General features: G+C 39.0%; 1 long non-coding RNA gene across 1 annotated transcript in view; it reads left to right on the forward strand.

The window, feature by feature from the left end:
- The first annotated feature begins 363 nt into the window (after positions 1-363).
- LOC130258945 (uncharacterized) overlaps positions 364-17,832 on the forward strand; it is a 56,961-nt gene continuing 39,492 nt past the window's right edge. The window contains exon 1 of the long non-coding RNA XR_008841557.1: positions 364-633. This is a non-coding gene — a long non-coding RNA (uncharacterized LOC130258945). The remainder of the gene's footprint in view (positions 634-17,832) is intronic.

Consider the following 17,832-nt stretch of genomic DNA (forward strand, 5'->3'; position numbering starts at 1 on the left):
AATAAAATGAAAAGATCGACTGGAGAAAAGAAAGGGAGGCTTAGTGTATTTAGTCTTTATAAAAGTTCAGACAAATTCCATGCCAGTTAAAATTGAGAGGGCTGTATGAAACCTTGCTGCATGCAGCCTGGCCAGGCAGATTGATGCTGCAGCAGTTTGCTGCATACAGGAGGTGGGTGCTCTGAGGGAGACTCCTGCAGCTTTTCTGGATGCCATCCCATCTGCACTGCTCTTTGCTCCCAGCTGCATTTGACCCAGCACACTTTGTGCTTTCCAATCTTTGCTGTAGGAAAGAGCAAAGCAAAGTAGATGCAAATATTAATTGTGACACAATTCAAGCCAAGGGGAGGTGTCAGCAAAAGACCATTACCATTTCTCTTGTCTCTTGCTAAAGGACAGTTCTGCCTTTGCTAAAGGTGCAGTTCTACCTGAGCAGGAAACAAGGCTGGAAAAGCCCAATATTCCAAAACAAAATTAACTGTCTGGGGAGCAGAACCAGACACTCATGTGGATTGTCTCTCTCATCTCCTTCCCCCCACATCCCCCACCTGGCTGCGTGTTGCTCTGGCCTCTCTCCAGCTGCAGCAGAAAGGAGATGAAACAAAGGATTCCCAAACGGGTCTGGACTGCCTGGTAAGTCCATATCTGCTGAAATTAGCTGGACTAATTCTTCTTTCAGAAGAATTTCAAGTGCTCCTTGAGCTCTAAGGCAGACACATGCAGGAAATGTCAAGCAGGTAGGGGGATTGATTCTGCTGTTGCCAAGCATTCAGCTTCTCCACTGTAAAGGTCCCTGCCACAGCTGAGCTATCCTGTTCTTTGTTGGGCAGTTGTCTGTGAGGAATGCTCTTGCTCAGAAGCAATGCAGCTTGGATAACCAAAGAGTTTAAGCAAAAAACTGACGCAGGAAGAAAGAAAAATTTAAATAGAAACCCTCAAAATATTTCTGTTTCCATGTAAGTAACCTTTGGTAACAAAATAAAATAGGAGAGGAAGTATGGAAAATACATACAATGATGAATTACAAAAAAAATGCATTAACGTAAGCATTTCCAGAGAGAGAATAAATCCCTTGTGAGCAAATGGCAGAAAAAAGGGAACATCATTTACCCATATCTGTCTGCTTGTATTCTTGAGTTACAAATGCTTCCACCTGCCTGCCACTGAAGAGCCCTTCTGCCCTCCTCATTTGGTATTGTAATCATTAAATGATACTTAGGGTGTAGTTCAGATCTTTACTGAATGAAGTAAATTTATGGAATTAAAGCAGGTGAAGCAGTGTGTGAGCATAGGCCCTGTGAGCATTCAGGTAGCTTTACTATCAGCTCACCCTCTGGCCCTTGTTTGGGCCACTCCAGAGAACTGTCTCAAGGCAATAGTCACAGTGTGCTCCTAAGGCTTCTCAAAAATGAGAAAAAAGTCTGTCCTTTAACACCACCCCAGAAGTCTCTAACTCCTAACAACTACCAGCTCCAGCCACCCTGACAGGGCAGCAGAGCCTCACAGCATTTTACAAACCAGAAAGAGCCAGAAGGGGTGCTGTGCTGTGTGGAGGAATTCAGTCTGACATGCAGAGAGAACCTTACACAGCAAGGGCACCAGCCAGCCCCTGCCATTTGATTTGCTGCTGGGATCTCTCCATTTGGCACACTGGCACAAACACAGAAAACAGCTACCATTTCCTTCTTTCCATCCTGGAGTCCTTTACTGACTCTTGTGTGTCCACATGGCTTGGAAGGGTGACCAGGTTGAATTAAGTGAAACTAAGATTTCACTTAAACAAGGTGCAGGTTGAATTAAGTGAAACTAATACTGCAGCCCAGCAGTACATCCCTAACTACTGAAAGTGGTGGAGAATTGGCTTTAGTCAGTTCTGTTCTCTCCAGGTGAATCCTTTAGGCTCTGCTGGAATGCTGAAGTGCTGTCTCAGTTCAGGTCCAAGGGCACAAAGTGTTCAGCTGGTTGTAGGATACTTGGATATTTCACCTTCATCACTACTGAAACCAGCAGATATTGGGAGTGAGCATTCTGAAAAATCAAGCCTGCTTGCTGGTGAGTGTATCTGCAGTTCTTTCAAACATACCAACCTCCTACATAATATCCTCCTCCAGCCCAAATTGCAGAAAGTACTGGAAAATTGCTATTTGCCAGGTTTTTGCTAGCTCAGAAATAAGAACATATGAAAAATAAGCTATTTCCAGGAAAGATTTCACCAATTTTCTGGTCTTTGTTTGCTTTTATGGGTTTTGTGGGCTTTGGTTTCCTTTTTTTTTTTTTTATTTTTTTTTTTTTTTCAATTTTTAATGTCACAGAATGGATAGCATGACCTAGGATATTATTTTTTCCTTTTGCATTGCTGGTTGTGTGGTTAATTCCTGCATAATGCACCATGAAAATGAGGAATTTATCTCTCACATTAATGTTACCCTGCTGCACCAGCACATGTCCAGTTACATCTGTGCATCCCCCTCTGCATTCCCTCTTCAGAAACAGTCTTTCTGTTGCTATTACACTTCTTTCTAAACAGTGCAGCATCAAGAAACACGTGCCAGAAGAATTTTGACTAAAGATTTCACTGTAGTCAGCTGTGAAGGTTGTTACTGTGAGACAAGTTAGTGACAGCTCTCTAGCAAGTGTGCCTTCAGGTTTATTGGTGCCAAAAGTGCTGGAAAGTGAGAAAACTGGTTAAATGCACTCATATATCCCCTCTGTGCCAGGCTTTACATTCTGTCTTACTTTAATAATCAAGATTTTCCTGTAGTATTTGAAATACCACTAATTTGGAGGATTTCAAAATGACTTTGCAAATTTGTGGCCAAGTTGTTTCTGAAGGAACAGAAATAGCTAAAAAATAAAGAATGCAAAAGGAATGCTATCAATTTATGATCTTGGCATTAATATAAAACCCCTTCTATATCTAGGTGTGAACACAAAAAAGGCTATAGCAAAGAGGTGTGGTGTTCTGCAGTTTAAATATCCGTGCATGCACATATTCTGATACCTGTTCTGCTCATGCACTTCAGAGTAATTTAATACATCAAGGACAGAGGCAGGAATTTGCCCTGTGCTTTGTCAGTTCTTTGTCTGCTTGTGTTTGAAGCCTCACTTGAAAGGTTCAGCATTGCTTTTAGCACCCACAGACCCCAATGAATTGTTGTCTGTCCACATGAGGTCTGAGTCTGGAAATCACAATCAATTTTTATGAGGCTCTTGACAGTGCATTTCACTGATCCCGTTGGTTACTATGGGCACTGCACACACGGTAGACACATTCCCAACCACATGTTCTCTATTTACTGTATAGCACAAAATATGCAGTCCAGGATTGTACAATATAGATAATTTAAGCCACGTGTAGCTCAGTGAATGTAAAGCTTGGAGTATTTGATCTCAAAACCCAATTAGAGCGGTTTGTTTTCTTTGATCTGAGTGGAATGTTGTAGTATACACATTATAAAACTGACTTCCAAAAGTTATTGGCATAATAAACACTATTAATATGGATATTTTTCCTTGAGTTCCAAAAAAGAAACTGCATGTAAGAACTGCAAGAGGTTATTTGGGGTGTGACTTCTAAAATGAGCATAGTTCTCACAGAAAACCTTGAAGAGGGAAACTGATGGGAAGAGAGTAAGATATGAACATTCACAGCACCAACACCTTTGGAGATGAGTCTGCTTCCCCTGGAATTCCTCTGTGGCTGCTGGGATATCCAGTCTGTAGTTTTACTTATTAATGTACTTCACAGGAAACTGCATTCTGAGCCTCTACTGACGTAGAGCAATAAGGAGCTTGACCCTGAGGGTATTTAAAAGAGAGAGAAACAGAGGCAGGCAGGTGGCTTAGGTTGACTTAAGAATCTATCACTCAGAAGTCTGCTTTTGAGGCTTGGACCATATGACTACCTCTCCCTGAAAGAGGAGGAAAGCTTTTTTTGGTTCTTAAAGAACAAGTTTGAGTTGCCAAAGTACCTCAAAGAAACCACTGAGGAAAGGTCACACTCAGCTCCTTCTGTATCAAGGAATCTTTCAGGGCTGCTCCTGGCAAGCAGTACCCTAGCATTTTGGTTTTTTTTTTGTTGTTTGTTTGTTTTCTTTTTTGTCTTTTTAACTAGAAATGCTTTCCTCTAAAGAACCCCCCAAACCTAATTACCTAATTGTAAATGAAGCTGCCCAGGAAGCGCAGATATAACAGAGATGCAGATCTGCTTAAAGTAGTGTCATAAAAATGATTGTTAAATGTGACAGCCTCCACAATTTTTGGGGGCCTGTCTTATGCAGAGAAGGATTTACAAATCCATGTGGTAGAGAGCTAGCACTCTCTATTATTTTTTATATATGATTCATGTACTACTTATACACCCATGATAACTATATTATAAAAATGGTTTTGTGTATATGCTTGGCACTTATGAATTGTAATGGAGAAAAGATGATTAATTGCACAGCAGATCTCTTTGACAATTTGCTGAACCTGTGCATCACTGACATAAATCTTTCTCCCAAGTGCCTTGACTATCATTAACTTGAAAAATCAGCAAAGCAAAAACCTTTATGAGTGGGTTCATGGAAATAGAGAGACATATTTTGTAGCTATGGTATGCAGCAGACATGTGGGAACAGAAGAATACCTACAGCAGGATAATGTCTTGCATATTTTATAGTAACCCTTCATATCTTATGGCTGTTATTTATCTGGACCCTTGCATTATATTTAGTAAGTCTTGTTTTGCTGGGCTGTGGTGGTCTGCTATGTGGATGTTTTTCCCTCTCAACTGCAAATATCCTCAAATAAAGCAGAGGAATTAATTTCTCTCAGAGTCCTGTGCTCTCACTGCTGCTCCTCAGGAATTCAGCATCCACAAGCTGCATTCACTTAGCTACACTTCCATCCAAACAGCAAATGCCAATTGCATTTGTTTCCAGCCTTTTCCTCACTTAAGATCCTCTGTTACACAAGAGGTTGGGCACCTTCAGCCCAAGCCTTGAAATATACATTCAAGAGACTTGAAGGGTTCTTGTTTTATGTTCTAGATATCTGTGAGTGCTGGAACAGAAGCTGTTCTCTGAAAAATGGCCAATTCAATAAAAGTCGCCTTGGTATTGAAAATCTGATTTTATATTTGAATAGATTTGTCTGGGCCAAAGCTCTCTGAAATGAAAAGGACATTTGACATTGATAATCTGTGCATGAAAACAGACCAATTTGAGTGAATTAAATTACGTTAATAGTTCCAATTAAAAAATCTAGCAGCAATTGCATCACGTGCACCATTCATAGACACTCAGGGTTCATTCAGAGTATTTCTTCATGTTTGTTTATGTTCATGTGCAAGGACACCTGTGTTCACCATAATCACCTAAATCATGGTTAATTTCTGTTTTCACACACTCTTCTGAGCCACCTTACTTGAGAACAGGAAATATTTTTTGCTAAAAATTAAATTGTTTGCTGAGATGTTGAACAGAAATTATAGTATGTTCAAGCCATTCAAATATTTCAAGAAAATACCAACTTTTTTTGAAAAGGCCTAAAATTAACTTTTATCTGCTCTGCTTGAATTGAAAAGTCAAAATTAGGAGCCAAATTTTTTTTTCACTCCTCCATTAATTTTCAAATTATAACACAGCTCCATTAATGTTCTTCTTGAACACCATATCTCTTTATTAACATCAGACCAATTTCTTGAGCAAAGATTATTCAGTTCTTCAGCTGCTTTTGGAAGGCAAACATTTTCACAAAGATCAGTGTAAGCCCTCTAAAATATCTACATATGTAGGTGGAAAAACTAAAAACTAACATGATTTTCCTTTTGCATATAAATCATATAAATGCATATAAATTCAAGATCACTTTCTTCCAGGGTGAAGGGAGATTATCATCTACAACAGCAAGCATGTGTAACTAGTACAGGACATCAATATGGTCTTGCCAAGGCTTAAAAACTTCATTGTTTTCAGACAGCTTCCTTCCACCATGTACAATAGCTTATTAAAACCAGAGTGACTTCTCTGTCTGGGTATTAGAGAGTTTACTCACTTCTTATATACACTGAACAGCCTAGATTTACATATTTTCATATTCTGGCATATCATAAGCAGAAACCTTGTGAAGGGGCTGGGTATCATTTTTAAAACACAGAACATTAAGTAAATAGGGGTATCTGATGGGAAAGATATAATTACTTCAATAAATTTTTCTATATAATAAAAGAGAAATTGATTACGATTTTTTTTAATGAGGCATATTTCCTGCCACTATGAATTAAGTTTTAAAAATCAAGCATAGAGGAAAACTATTATGAACACTGACACATTTCCATTATTTCCACTGAAATTGTGAAACTAAAAAGTTCAGGTGGCTGTGGCAGTCTATCATCAGAGGTGGTCATGTACCACAATTTTCTTAGTGTAGATGTTATTTGACTGCTTTGTAAAGATTCAGGTGGCAGTTTTGTACTCTTTTTTTTTCCCCCCCATCTGATCACAATCTGCAAACAAACATGTACTTCAGTATTCATCCAGTTTCGTGGTTGAATTGCTGGTTTGTAACCAGTAATAGTTTGATTTTATGCTGAGAGAGGTCCTTTGTGTGGATGTGCAGACACATAAACATCAAAAACCTCCCATGAGAACCAGCCTCCTCAACTTAGTACTAGCCAGCACCTGTAATTTCCAAAGCTCAGTATGAACTTCACTTCCATCTGAGGTTGGTCTGCTTAGAGCTCCAGAATCCCACAGCAGCTCACAACATGTTAGCAAGTTGTAGTCACAAACTCACTATTTACTGTGTAGGATGAAATATGGAGACCTGTCAGACAAGTGCTGCCATTACTAAAGGTTAGGCACAGTCTCATGTGCTTCTTCAAAGTCATAGCTGAGACACTTTGGAGCCTGGAAGATGTTTGCTTTCCTTCCCACCCATTTTCTTACACTACACACTAGCACCTCTTTCCATTTTTTGATGCATAAATAATGATTGGAATGATTATCTCACCACCGTGGTGTCAGACTCATCACAAGATAGATTCAGCAGCCTGTCAGTGCTGGCTAACTAAAGCTAGAATACAGAAAGTCAGCATTCACCTCTATGTTTATAAGCCTTAGAAGAAAACAGGAAGAGAGGAAAAAATTACACAGAGAATAGAGAAAGAATGAGCCTGATGAAAATGCCCACATGCAATATCATAAAAATTTCTGCTGCATCTCTTCTGTGGGGTTTAGGGGGCAAGGAACATAACATTGAATATTCAAGAAGGTCTACTAAAAGCCAGTGATTTTAGAAAATACCTAGGACTTAAGAATGACTTCAAACAGGCAGATTTGGAGAAGCTGAATTCAGGTGAGGTGGCAAATTTTAGGCAGTAGGAAGCTGGAATTTCTGAAGAGAAGTAGCTAAACATTTACTGAAATCAGACTTTCAATATGATGAAAATGGAAGTAATAAAGAAAAAAGCTAGGGTTTTACTTTCCTTAATAAAAATGTCCTTGACAGAGTCATTTGTCACACATATGCACAAACTAATACATATATATATCAGAAGTCCTTGTTTGAATAGAATATATTGGCCTCTTGAAGTGTGAATAATATACAAGTAATTTACAGTATTGAAGTCCTTTAAGACTTCAGGAAAGCAAACACCTGAGCAAACTAAATGAATTAGAAAACAGAAGAAAACCCTGTTCTTTTGATCTAATATGTAATTTATTGGTGGAGAAGCATGTGGTAATGAAACAAAGCAGTTTATTTCAATACACAGTGCAAGTGCACTTTTAACCCAGATCACTGGAAATAGATACCATTACTGGCTTCTGCCTGCATTTCAGTGGAAAGGTGGAAGAAGGAAGCAGAAGGGTGTCACATGTTTCAACTCATAATCCTCTTTTTCCAGCAGACAGGCCCAGCTAAGCCTGCTGTGGTACAGAACATGAGTGACGTGTTCTGTGGAAGAGGAGCCACACTTTAACTGGAGTTTTCTGGCTGCCTTTCACACCCCCTGCAGGTATCCCAGCATGTCTGTGCCTTTGGGATCACAGCCCTGTCCTGGCTGAGGCATCCTGTGCCAGCCCCAGCTCTGTCAATTCTCTGAAAGGCTCCAACCCTCTCAGGGCATGGTGCTGTACACCAGGTACAAAGGCTCCAGTGGCCCAGGTAAATTATTAATCCTCATCTTTCGTAAATAAAAATGTTCCGTATTTTTGGTAAACAGATCTGTAAAACGCAAAGGTAGCACGGTCAAAAGGCTGCTGAACCCTTTGAGCTTTGTCATCTTGGGTGTGGTATTTCCTGTCTCTGCCAATGCCCTCATGTGCAAAATGGAGGTAATGATACTTAACACAATTAGTTCACTCTTGCACAGTGCTGTAAGCGTGGCAGTGTCTGTGTAGGTGCTTATCTGTCACTGATATGTTGCAATTAAATAGCCCTTACTGTGCAGAAAGTTTTTCTATTCACTACAAACTTGGTATCTGGAGAATAAAAAGCAGCCCTCTGAACAGAGCAGCCTGCAGATGAGGGAGTGACCTGGGGGGCAGAGCAAGAAACTTTGAACTATTTGAATAACCTACATCTGATAGCAGGCTTAAAATAATGCCTTGAAACTTGGCCAGTCACTTATTTTTATTTTTTTAAACTTTTCTGACTCTGAATTACTTAGATAGAAGCTGTCCACATGCTCCCAGCTCCCTTCCATGCTCTCACAGCCGGTTCATTGCCAGAGTTTCCTGATCTTTCTGCCTTATCACTGTGGCATTCCTGATGCCCTCCCTCCCCACCCCCTCTAGCCCCCTGTCTTTCTTTCTCTCTCCTGCTGGTTCCTTCAAAGGGAATCTGCTGTTGTTCCTCAGGTTGCTGGAGCACCAGGGGGCTGCATTCATACCAGTGGGCTGTATTCAGACCAGTGGCTGTGGCAGCAGCTGTGGGGGCTGTGTGTGTCCAGCCATGCTCTCTCAGTAACTTTCTGCTCTATGTCAGTCTCCAGTCTCTCAGGGGTGCCTGTTTCTGCAGCCACAGCTGCCTGAGCCGTGGGCATCCCCCAGCTTACACCATGGTGTCAGTAACCAGGCATTCTGCAGCTCAGCTGGACTGATGTGTTCAGGATATTCCCACTGACCTATTCATAGCCACCCCTAGGTTTCTTCCTGGAGCAGTTGTCCTTTATTTAGGTTCAGGTATGTATATCTGAAGTCTGAGATTTTCACATTTAGAATGTATTTTTTTCATTCTTTAATGAGAAAGAGTTCACAGATGGAGTAGTGAAGTTTATTTCTTCTGAATAATAACTTTTCAGAAGTATTTTCTTCAACCTGTTTGGTTTTCCATTTGCAAAGGCCTTGCAAACCTAAGTCAAATAAACCAGTAATTAGGAGATTACTGGAACAGAGAGAACACGTGGAAAAGAATGAAAGTGAAGATCATCAGTACTGCTTCCTTCAAACTAAATTATGACAGTGCTCAGAATCTTGCTTTTTCTTAGCAATGTTTCAAGAAAATTAAATTTAGTGCCAAAGAAAACTGATGCTTTGGTAATCAGGTGTGTCATTCTGTGGCTGAAACTCTCAGCTAGTTATAAACCAGTAATCCAGCTGTCAAAGACACATTGACCTTTCCTTAGCAATCAGTCCTTCCAAACTCATTTCTTGATTCAGGCTTAGGGTGCTTGCCTGGGAACTAGTGAACAGATATTTATAGCCAGGATAATATCTGGAAAGAGAGATGTTTCAATTTCATAATTAAATGAGAAAGCTGAAAAAGCTTTACTGAAAGATAAATTACTTCACTCTTTTTGAAGGAGAGGTTTCTAGAATGAATTATTCAATACTAACAATGTAGACTTTGAAAGCAGGATGATTTCCACAAATGTCATGCCTATTTATCTCCCCACACAAAAAAAGACACATGTAGATGCAGATGCACAATTATGCATGCAAGCACATATGTACATGCTTTTTGTAAAGGTAACTAATATATCACATACTTTGGCTCTCTAAAGAATTGAGTGGTCATTCTTAAGTGTATAACAGAAGGGAGAAACTCCAAAACATTCAGTGAAATTCTGTGTAATCTTAAAATGGCTTTTAACATTTCCTTGGTGTTTTCCTTATGTTTCCTGTGTACTACAATGTCTCAAGATTACTGTACATGCATATACTAAATTTAAATTAATCTGCATTAAATATGTAAACAAAACTACACAAAAGAGTTGTAAGGTGAAAGCAATCTCATCTGTTTCTAAAATGGAATGATATCCTTCTGCAGAATCATGCTGCAAAACCAGGTAAAATCAGTTTTAATTTAAAATGGGTCAAGATAGCCAAGTGTTTCTTTTTGTCAACTTTACTTGCCTTTTCCCTGGCAAAAGTAAAGCCACACCAGTTTGTCCTGGGATGCAGAATGGTCTTCTTTGCATTTCCCAACCCTCTCTTGTAACAATTTCAGACAAAACTGACAATCTTTCCCCTTCTTTCCCTAGACAATTTGACCTTATTTGTAGGAATACAAGTGGAAAGATACCCTGACAAGAATGCCTCAGGCAGTGAAGAAGCTGAGTTTCCTAGTGGGAACATGGTGAGAGAAGCAAATAGGCACATGTGGGATCAGTTAAGTGACTTAAGGGAGGTGGGTGATGTTGAGAAAGGGTTTCTTAGAGAAGGGAAAACGTTAAGTAGATGGAACAAATTTTTAACAGTGGAGGAAATAAAAGGGAAGGAGATCTGAGGCAAGAGGTGAAGTGGTGGTCCTATCAAACCAGTGTGACAAATTCAGCAAGAGAAGAATGAAAATAATTGTAAGCTGCTTGATGCAGTTTCCTTACATTCAGTTCTCTATAAGTTTTAACAGCACCTTACCATATAATCAGAGAAGACATAAAGCTGGGCTCTATGCTCTGGAACCAAACATCCCCTAATGTGAGGGCAGGCAATGTTTTTGAAGCTTCAGTTGGATCCACAGCCTTTACTACCCCTACTCTTTTAACTGTCTTGTTTTTTGAAATTAGGTGATTGAGAAAGGCCTTAAGAAGAAGTTTGTCTAGTCCATTACTAATTTGTCTGACAGAAGATACTTGTTCTGAATTCAGATCCTTACTTACCTTTAGGTCCTGAGTAGATGATTTACCCCTTTGTGTCCTGGCTTCCACATATTTTTAAATATCTTTAACTATACTTCCCTACCCTGTGAGAATGTTGCAAGGATTAGCCTGTACAGAGCTTTGAGAGTGCTAAGTGTAATAGTTGTTTTCTTCTCATGGAATAAAAGCAAAGCAGATACAAAGCAGTTTCCTTGCTACAACCCCTCACTTGAAACCCCACCCATCAACCAGGAGTGACTCACACGAAGAGCCAAGGCTCTGGTGTTTGCTCCTGCAGGTTTGTTTGCACAGGAGGGATGATCTTTGCTTCTGAGCACACCTGGTGAGTGCAGATAGGAGAGAGTGGCTCTGTCCAGAGGTGTGGCCCATGGCTGATGGGCAGCCCAGACTGCATCCAGTCTTTTCTCCAGGCAGCAGAGCTGAGCAGCAAAATGAACCACTGCAAATGGTAGGAGACAGTTGCAGCACTGACACTTGGAAACCACCTTCAGTGGCCTGTGAAGTTCAAGAGCCAAAAAAATTTTTTTCTAAATTTTTGAAAAGGATATAGAATTGAAAGATGATGTACCTCAACTATTATACACATGTGTATTGTTGGACTAGAACTGACATCACAGATCCCAGATTATCATTAATAAAGGTTTCCTGGCTGGCTCACATCTCCAGGCAGCTTCCCCTACATACCCCCATATACTTTACAAAGATTCCCAATACTTTGATTCAAAGATTCAAAAGTTTCCTTAGAACTTACTAATTTATTATGACAACTTGATTATGCCTGGCACAGTAAAGGTAGTCATTGAACTTAAATCTCATCAACATGTGGTTAGAATAAAGCTTTGCTTTGTTCTTAGTTTATAGCAAAATTAAGGTTTTGCCTCCAGGTGAAGAATTATCCCATTATCTATCCATATGCCCACTTTTCCACATAAGACCACATTTCCCATGCTATTTTTTGCTATTTTCCAGTACAACATAGGAAAGCTATAACACCTACTCACTCTTGGATTGGTTTTTATTAGATCTAAGTCATTCTGATTGCCTTGAAAAGCTAGGCTGTGTTTGCTACCTGGAGCCTTTACACACTACAGCTCTCTTAATCAGCAGACAGATAAAAAGGCCCTTTTAATATAGACCAAAAATACAGTGCATCCTAAGAGAAGGCCATGATATTTCACTGAAAAATGCAAAGTCAGTATAAGTGCTGGAATGGGTGTCTTTGCAAACTTTGATCTTAAAGATGTTCTCTTTTTATGCTCTCTCACATGCAGACATAAAAAATATACTTTCAAGGCCTATGGTGACTTCATTGTGACATTATACTAGCTAACTAGTACAATACAATAGTATGACTCTTAGGTAAGTCAGCCTTGTCCTTTACAAGCTGGATATTTATAAATATGATTTTACTTGAAAATTAATTAAAAGAATTGCTAGTTATAGTTTTTAAGGGTCTGGGCTCTATAACATGCAATATATTTATTCCCAAGAGAAAAAAGTAGCCATAGGGAAACTGGCAAATTGTGGAGTTCTAGGGAAAAAAAATTCTTCTGAGTATTATTTCCTTTCTCCATTTTCAGAATGAGAAGTAAATAGGAGAACATTTATGTGCTGCTTAATGTACCATGCACTGTCACTAGAAAAACACTCATGGTTCTAAAATGGGGAGAACTAGTGCATTGAAAATGGATTCTCTTTCACACTTGCCATTTAAAAAAAGGACAGTGGTTTCCAATTCAAGTTTGCACTACAAAGCATGCAAATTCACAAATGAATAGTGAAAAGAAAGGCCAAGCAGCGTGCTGCTTTGCAGCCCCTGTTGAAGGAAGGTAAGAAGAAAGACACTCCAGGCAGTCAACACAATAGAAACTGTACAAACAATGGCAGAAGGGGAAAATAACAGTAGTGCTGCCCTAGTCTGGGGAAATATGAATGCAAGAGGAAAGAGGGAAATAATAATAGGATCCATATTATGCATAAGAAAAGAGAATTTTGTGTAGGCTGCACAACCAAAGGACATTTGGCTGTGATTAGCTGCTGCTCAGTGTCTGCACATGACTGCTGGTTCCATAAAATGGGGTTTCAGCTTAATCTCTTTTTGCATCGAGGTTGTTCACTGCAGTCTACAAAAACAAGTCGTCCTGAATTAAAATCTATATGTGTTCTGTCATGAAGAGAGGACACTCACTGGAAATCATCAGACCTCTTTGTTTGTCAGATCAACTTCACATTCCTTTTCAGCAATATTTTGACCATTTTGTCCCTTGTCACTATAACTGATGACCAACACCCCACAGAGAAAGGATAATTTGCATTAGTCCCCTTGCAAAAAGGAAATGTTAGCTTATCACATGGGGCAAAAAGCAGCCCACTGAAGCAATATACCCCAAACCAGTCCCCCCAAACTGCACTGGTAGTGCCTAGAACTGCAGTAACTGAGGAACACCCTCTGACCTCTAATTCTGCCTATGCTGTACATGAGGATAAAGGTATTCATTAGCTGAATAAGATGCTTCCAATTTAAAAGTATATTCTCATTCAATAGATGGCCATCAATCTTAAACAAAGCAGAAAAAGTGACATCTCTGGCCTTCCAAAGACTAGTTGTTATCCATAAAGAATATATCATTTACCAGGTGGTATTTTTTAGTGTTCTCTGTCTGGACACAGCTGTTCTATGTCAAGCTGGTGATGTGTAACACATTTTTTAAAGAGCCTATTAACACAGTTGTCAGTTGGGTGAGGATGGTTGTGTACTATTGTCTGCCAAGTCTCTCCCTTCCCACCCAATTAACTTCCTTATTGAGATGACGGAAATGAAAATACAGAATCATTATGCAAAACATGTTTCAGTATTTACCTGGAAGCATTAGGGCAGCATGTTCTCAGAGATGGATGCAGTCCTAGAAACTAATTAAAATAGTTAAATTAAGCACTGTCTCACAGAAAGGTGAGACAGAGGAAAGCCAGCATTACAGAGGAATTGTGTGCCCTGGAACAGATGAATTTTCTGAAAACAGGTGGGAGGCAGAGTCTTATTCAGAGGTACTCTTCACCAGTTCTCAGGAACCCTGTGTAAACAATGTTAGCAACCTTCATTTGACATAGTGCCAAACACAACAGGAAATAGAAAGACAAAAAGGGTTTACATATTTAATGTTTATTGACTTTTCTTGTGAGGTTGATTTTTAAGTTGAATTGCTTCAAGACAAATCTACAGCTTTGAAAGAATTACTCAAGAACCCCACTTGTGCCACTGTAGCCCTCTGATTTTATCTGTTAGGCTGTGCACCCCCTGATTTTAAGCAAACAAACGTCTTCAGAGCAGCGTAATCTGAAACCAAGACGCCATGGATAGAACTGAGGCAGTAATGAGCAGATTTTTCGTAAACAAACCTGTTTATCCACAAGTCTGCCTGGAAGAGATCTGAGGATCCAAGTGAATATAAAAACAAACAGCTTAGCTGTTGCTTTCCTTGGGCAAGTGTTTGTTTTTGTTTAACATGAAAATACAAGGAACTACATTTTATTGATTTGAAATGGCAATTGCTTCCTTTAGTTCACCATTATTATTTTTTCACAGAATGTGCTGTCTTTGATTATTTATTCGTTACTGGAAAATGACTGCAGATTTAGAGGATGTAATCACTGCCTGGCTTCTTGGAAAAGCATCGTTTTTCCATGTACATTTAACACCTGCTTACGTGGGTTAGCTTTGTCTGAACGGGAGGTTTCTGACAGACACAGATTTTAAGTCTCCCAGGGGCTCCTTGTAACATGAGCAGAGCATCTTCTGAGCACTGGGGTCTCTGCAGTGCCCTGAGCTGCCCTTGGCTGACCCCAAATGCACCTGGGGTAGCAAAATGTCCAAAGTGCAGAGTGATTCTCCATCATCTGCAGGAACCTGGGAGACACAGGCCTGGCAGGGCAGGGAGAGTCTTCCCCAAGCATTAAAGATGAGATGGTGGATGAGAGAGGAGACAGGACTTGCCAGGTCATCCCTCAGGAAGGCAAAGGGATGAGGGCCTTGGATAAACATCCAGACTTTTGAATATGTCTGAATTGAACACAAAGGCCAGAGAAAATATAGTTTTGTGGTTAAATTCCAGACTGTGGCTTAACAGATTTGTATCCCATCCCTGGCTCGCTGCCACAGACACTCTACATTGCCACGTGTAGGTTACTTACCATTTATATAGCTTGATTTTCCATCTATAAAATGTGAATAATAAAGCTTTTGATTTATATCCTCTGTTTCTTCTAGTGTATTTACTGTATCAAAGGAGTAGTCAAAGTGATCTCAACAAGTCTTTTAGCATCCCCCTATGGAGCAGCAAATACCCAAACATTCCCCTGAAAGATGTTTGTCTAAGTAGTTATTAAATGCTTATAGTCATTAAAATCAGAATAAGGGCTGTCTTTTTCTGCAGGAGTAATAAATGCAATTTATGATTCACTTTTTTTTTTCTACTTACAGTATGGCAATTAAGCATAATCCTTATTTTTTATTTGCAGAATCAAGTTTTGTTTCCTCAGAGCAATCTGTGCACTTGTATTTATTGCACATCATCTACCAATTTGAAGTCATTTTGGTAATTAATTTAGATCATTCAACTTCTATTCCTCCAATTGCTTTGTAACTCTCATTTCTGAGAATAAGTAAGACATCTAGAAATGTATTCAGTTTCATTATCAAGGGATTGAATCCAGCTTTCCTGATTTAAACATCTGCAATTTAGATGCTTAGAAAAGTCATTCTCCTAAGTGCCTATGTTTTCATTAACCATGATGAAAAATAGCTGCCTTTGAAAGCATCTGGAAGAAGACCCTCTGTGCCTGTCCATGATCTTGTTCTTCAGATCTTTCAAGCAGCTGAATTGTTTTTTCTGCTGGTGAGACAGAGTATACATTAGAGCTACTTTACTAGACAGTAAAGATGATGACAGAAGAAACTCAGACACCTGCCCAAAGCAGTACTTTAAAAATACTGAATGTAACTAAGATCAGAACATGTAGATGTTGCAGAGGGCACAATTTCCAGACCTTCCAGACAATTATTTATCTAGGAAACAATTTGCAACTGCCTAAAAGTCTGTTTTCTTCCCAAGCACTGTGTACCAATTTATTACATGAATTTAAAAAAAACAAATTTCCCAGTTTTCTCCATGTAGAGTAGTTTGAAGTTCAAGATCAATCACATATAATGTCTTCTCTAATTAATTCTGAATTATTCCCGACTTTCTTATTCAATACGCCACTTTTCCTGGTTAAGAAAATTATTCTAGTGCATTATTGACAAATGATAATGGTTTACCACTGTTTATTTTTCAATCCATACAAATAGGCTGTTCAATAATGTATTTTGATATTTCAGATATGTTAAAGCATTGTAACTGACCCATTTCCCTCAAAATTTCTTTCACTTCTCCCTAGCAATGCATTATTTTCCTCCCTTTCTTCACTTCTTTGGAGTGTCTTCTGCCTCTTATGAGTTCTTCAGGACTATTCTAACAGATCAGAAATCACTTTGTCTCATTTTTTCTGCATTCTTGAGTGCATTTCATTAGGGTTTGTCCACTTGTCCACATGATACATCCAGTAAATTTGGCAACCTGTTATTGCTGTTCCTCTATTCCATACTCTGTCCCTATCCCTTCATTAAAATTCAATATTTTTATTACTTGTTTACTTTTTTTTTTTTTGTGATAAGGGGTGAAACTAGCTGTTACTTGCTCCATTAATAAAGTGATGTGTTCCTCTGTCTACTCTACTCACAGTCCTACCTGAACTCTTTCAACTCTTTTCCTTGCCTGTCATGTTTCCTGTTGCTTGTTGTGCCCATAGCTTCTGTAAAGTCTTCCATGAAAACTGTGTATTTGTACTTCTACTATTCCTTTATACTGATCTTCAATAACATCTTCTTTTTCACTTATATTTTATTTCTGTAAAAGTCCCTGAAGAGCTCTTAATGCATCCTTAGCATGTTATAAGACTTCATCTCAGACTGTCAGTGTTTGAGGATAGGAAACAATTTCCTTTGAGATTTGGAACTTATGGATGCTGCCATAATATAAACAGTTGTGTGAATTTTACCCATCACTAGGTGGAACATTGCCAAGAAAAGTCTATTGTTCTTTTTCCAATCAAAACTTCTTTGATTTCACTGGAAGTGTCATAATGAATTTGCATGTTTGGCAGGGTTCAAAGTTTCTGATTTCCTAGTCTGATTTTCAGTCTTCTCTACATCATCAATTATCTTTTCCTGTACCCAGTCTCTTTGAGTGAGTGGATATTGCTCATTAAAACCTCATACAGCAGGGAAGAGAACATAGACATGGCAGAGGGAGAATGAAAACAACAAAAGACTGATCTGAATTAAAAAAGGATTTACAGATTTCTAGGGCTCCTTCATGCAAGCCAGAGGCTTTCTTTACATATTAGGTAAGAATCTGGAGATAAATAGATATTTAAACTTTTTTTTTTTTAAGCTCTACAGTTTCATTGTACTAGACAGCTCTGAGGAAAAAATGTCTTGAATTTTCAACCTTTCTTATTCTTTCCCCTGAACAACTCATATTTGCAATCACATTTTCAGTTCAGATCAAATTTCAGGATTTAAAATAAAAAGAAAACTCAATAACCTGCACAATTTCCCTCTGTTGCACAGCGTACAACTAAATTCAGATACTAAACCTTCATTTACAGCAGGCTATACTTCAGTGTAAAAGACAGTTAACTTGAAA

This window comes from Oenanthe melanoleuca, chromosome 1 (assembly GCF_029582105.1).
Source record: "Oenanthe melanoleuca isolate GR-GAL-2019-014 chromosome 1, OMel1.0, whole genome shotgun sequence".
Lineage (NCBI taxonomy): Eukaryota > Metazoa > Chordata > Aves > Passeriformes > Muscicapidae > Oenanthe > Oenanthe melanoleuca.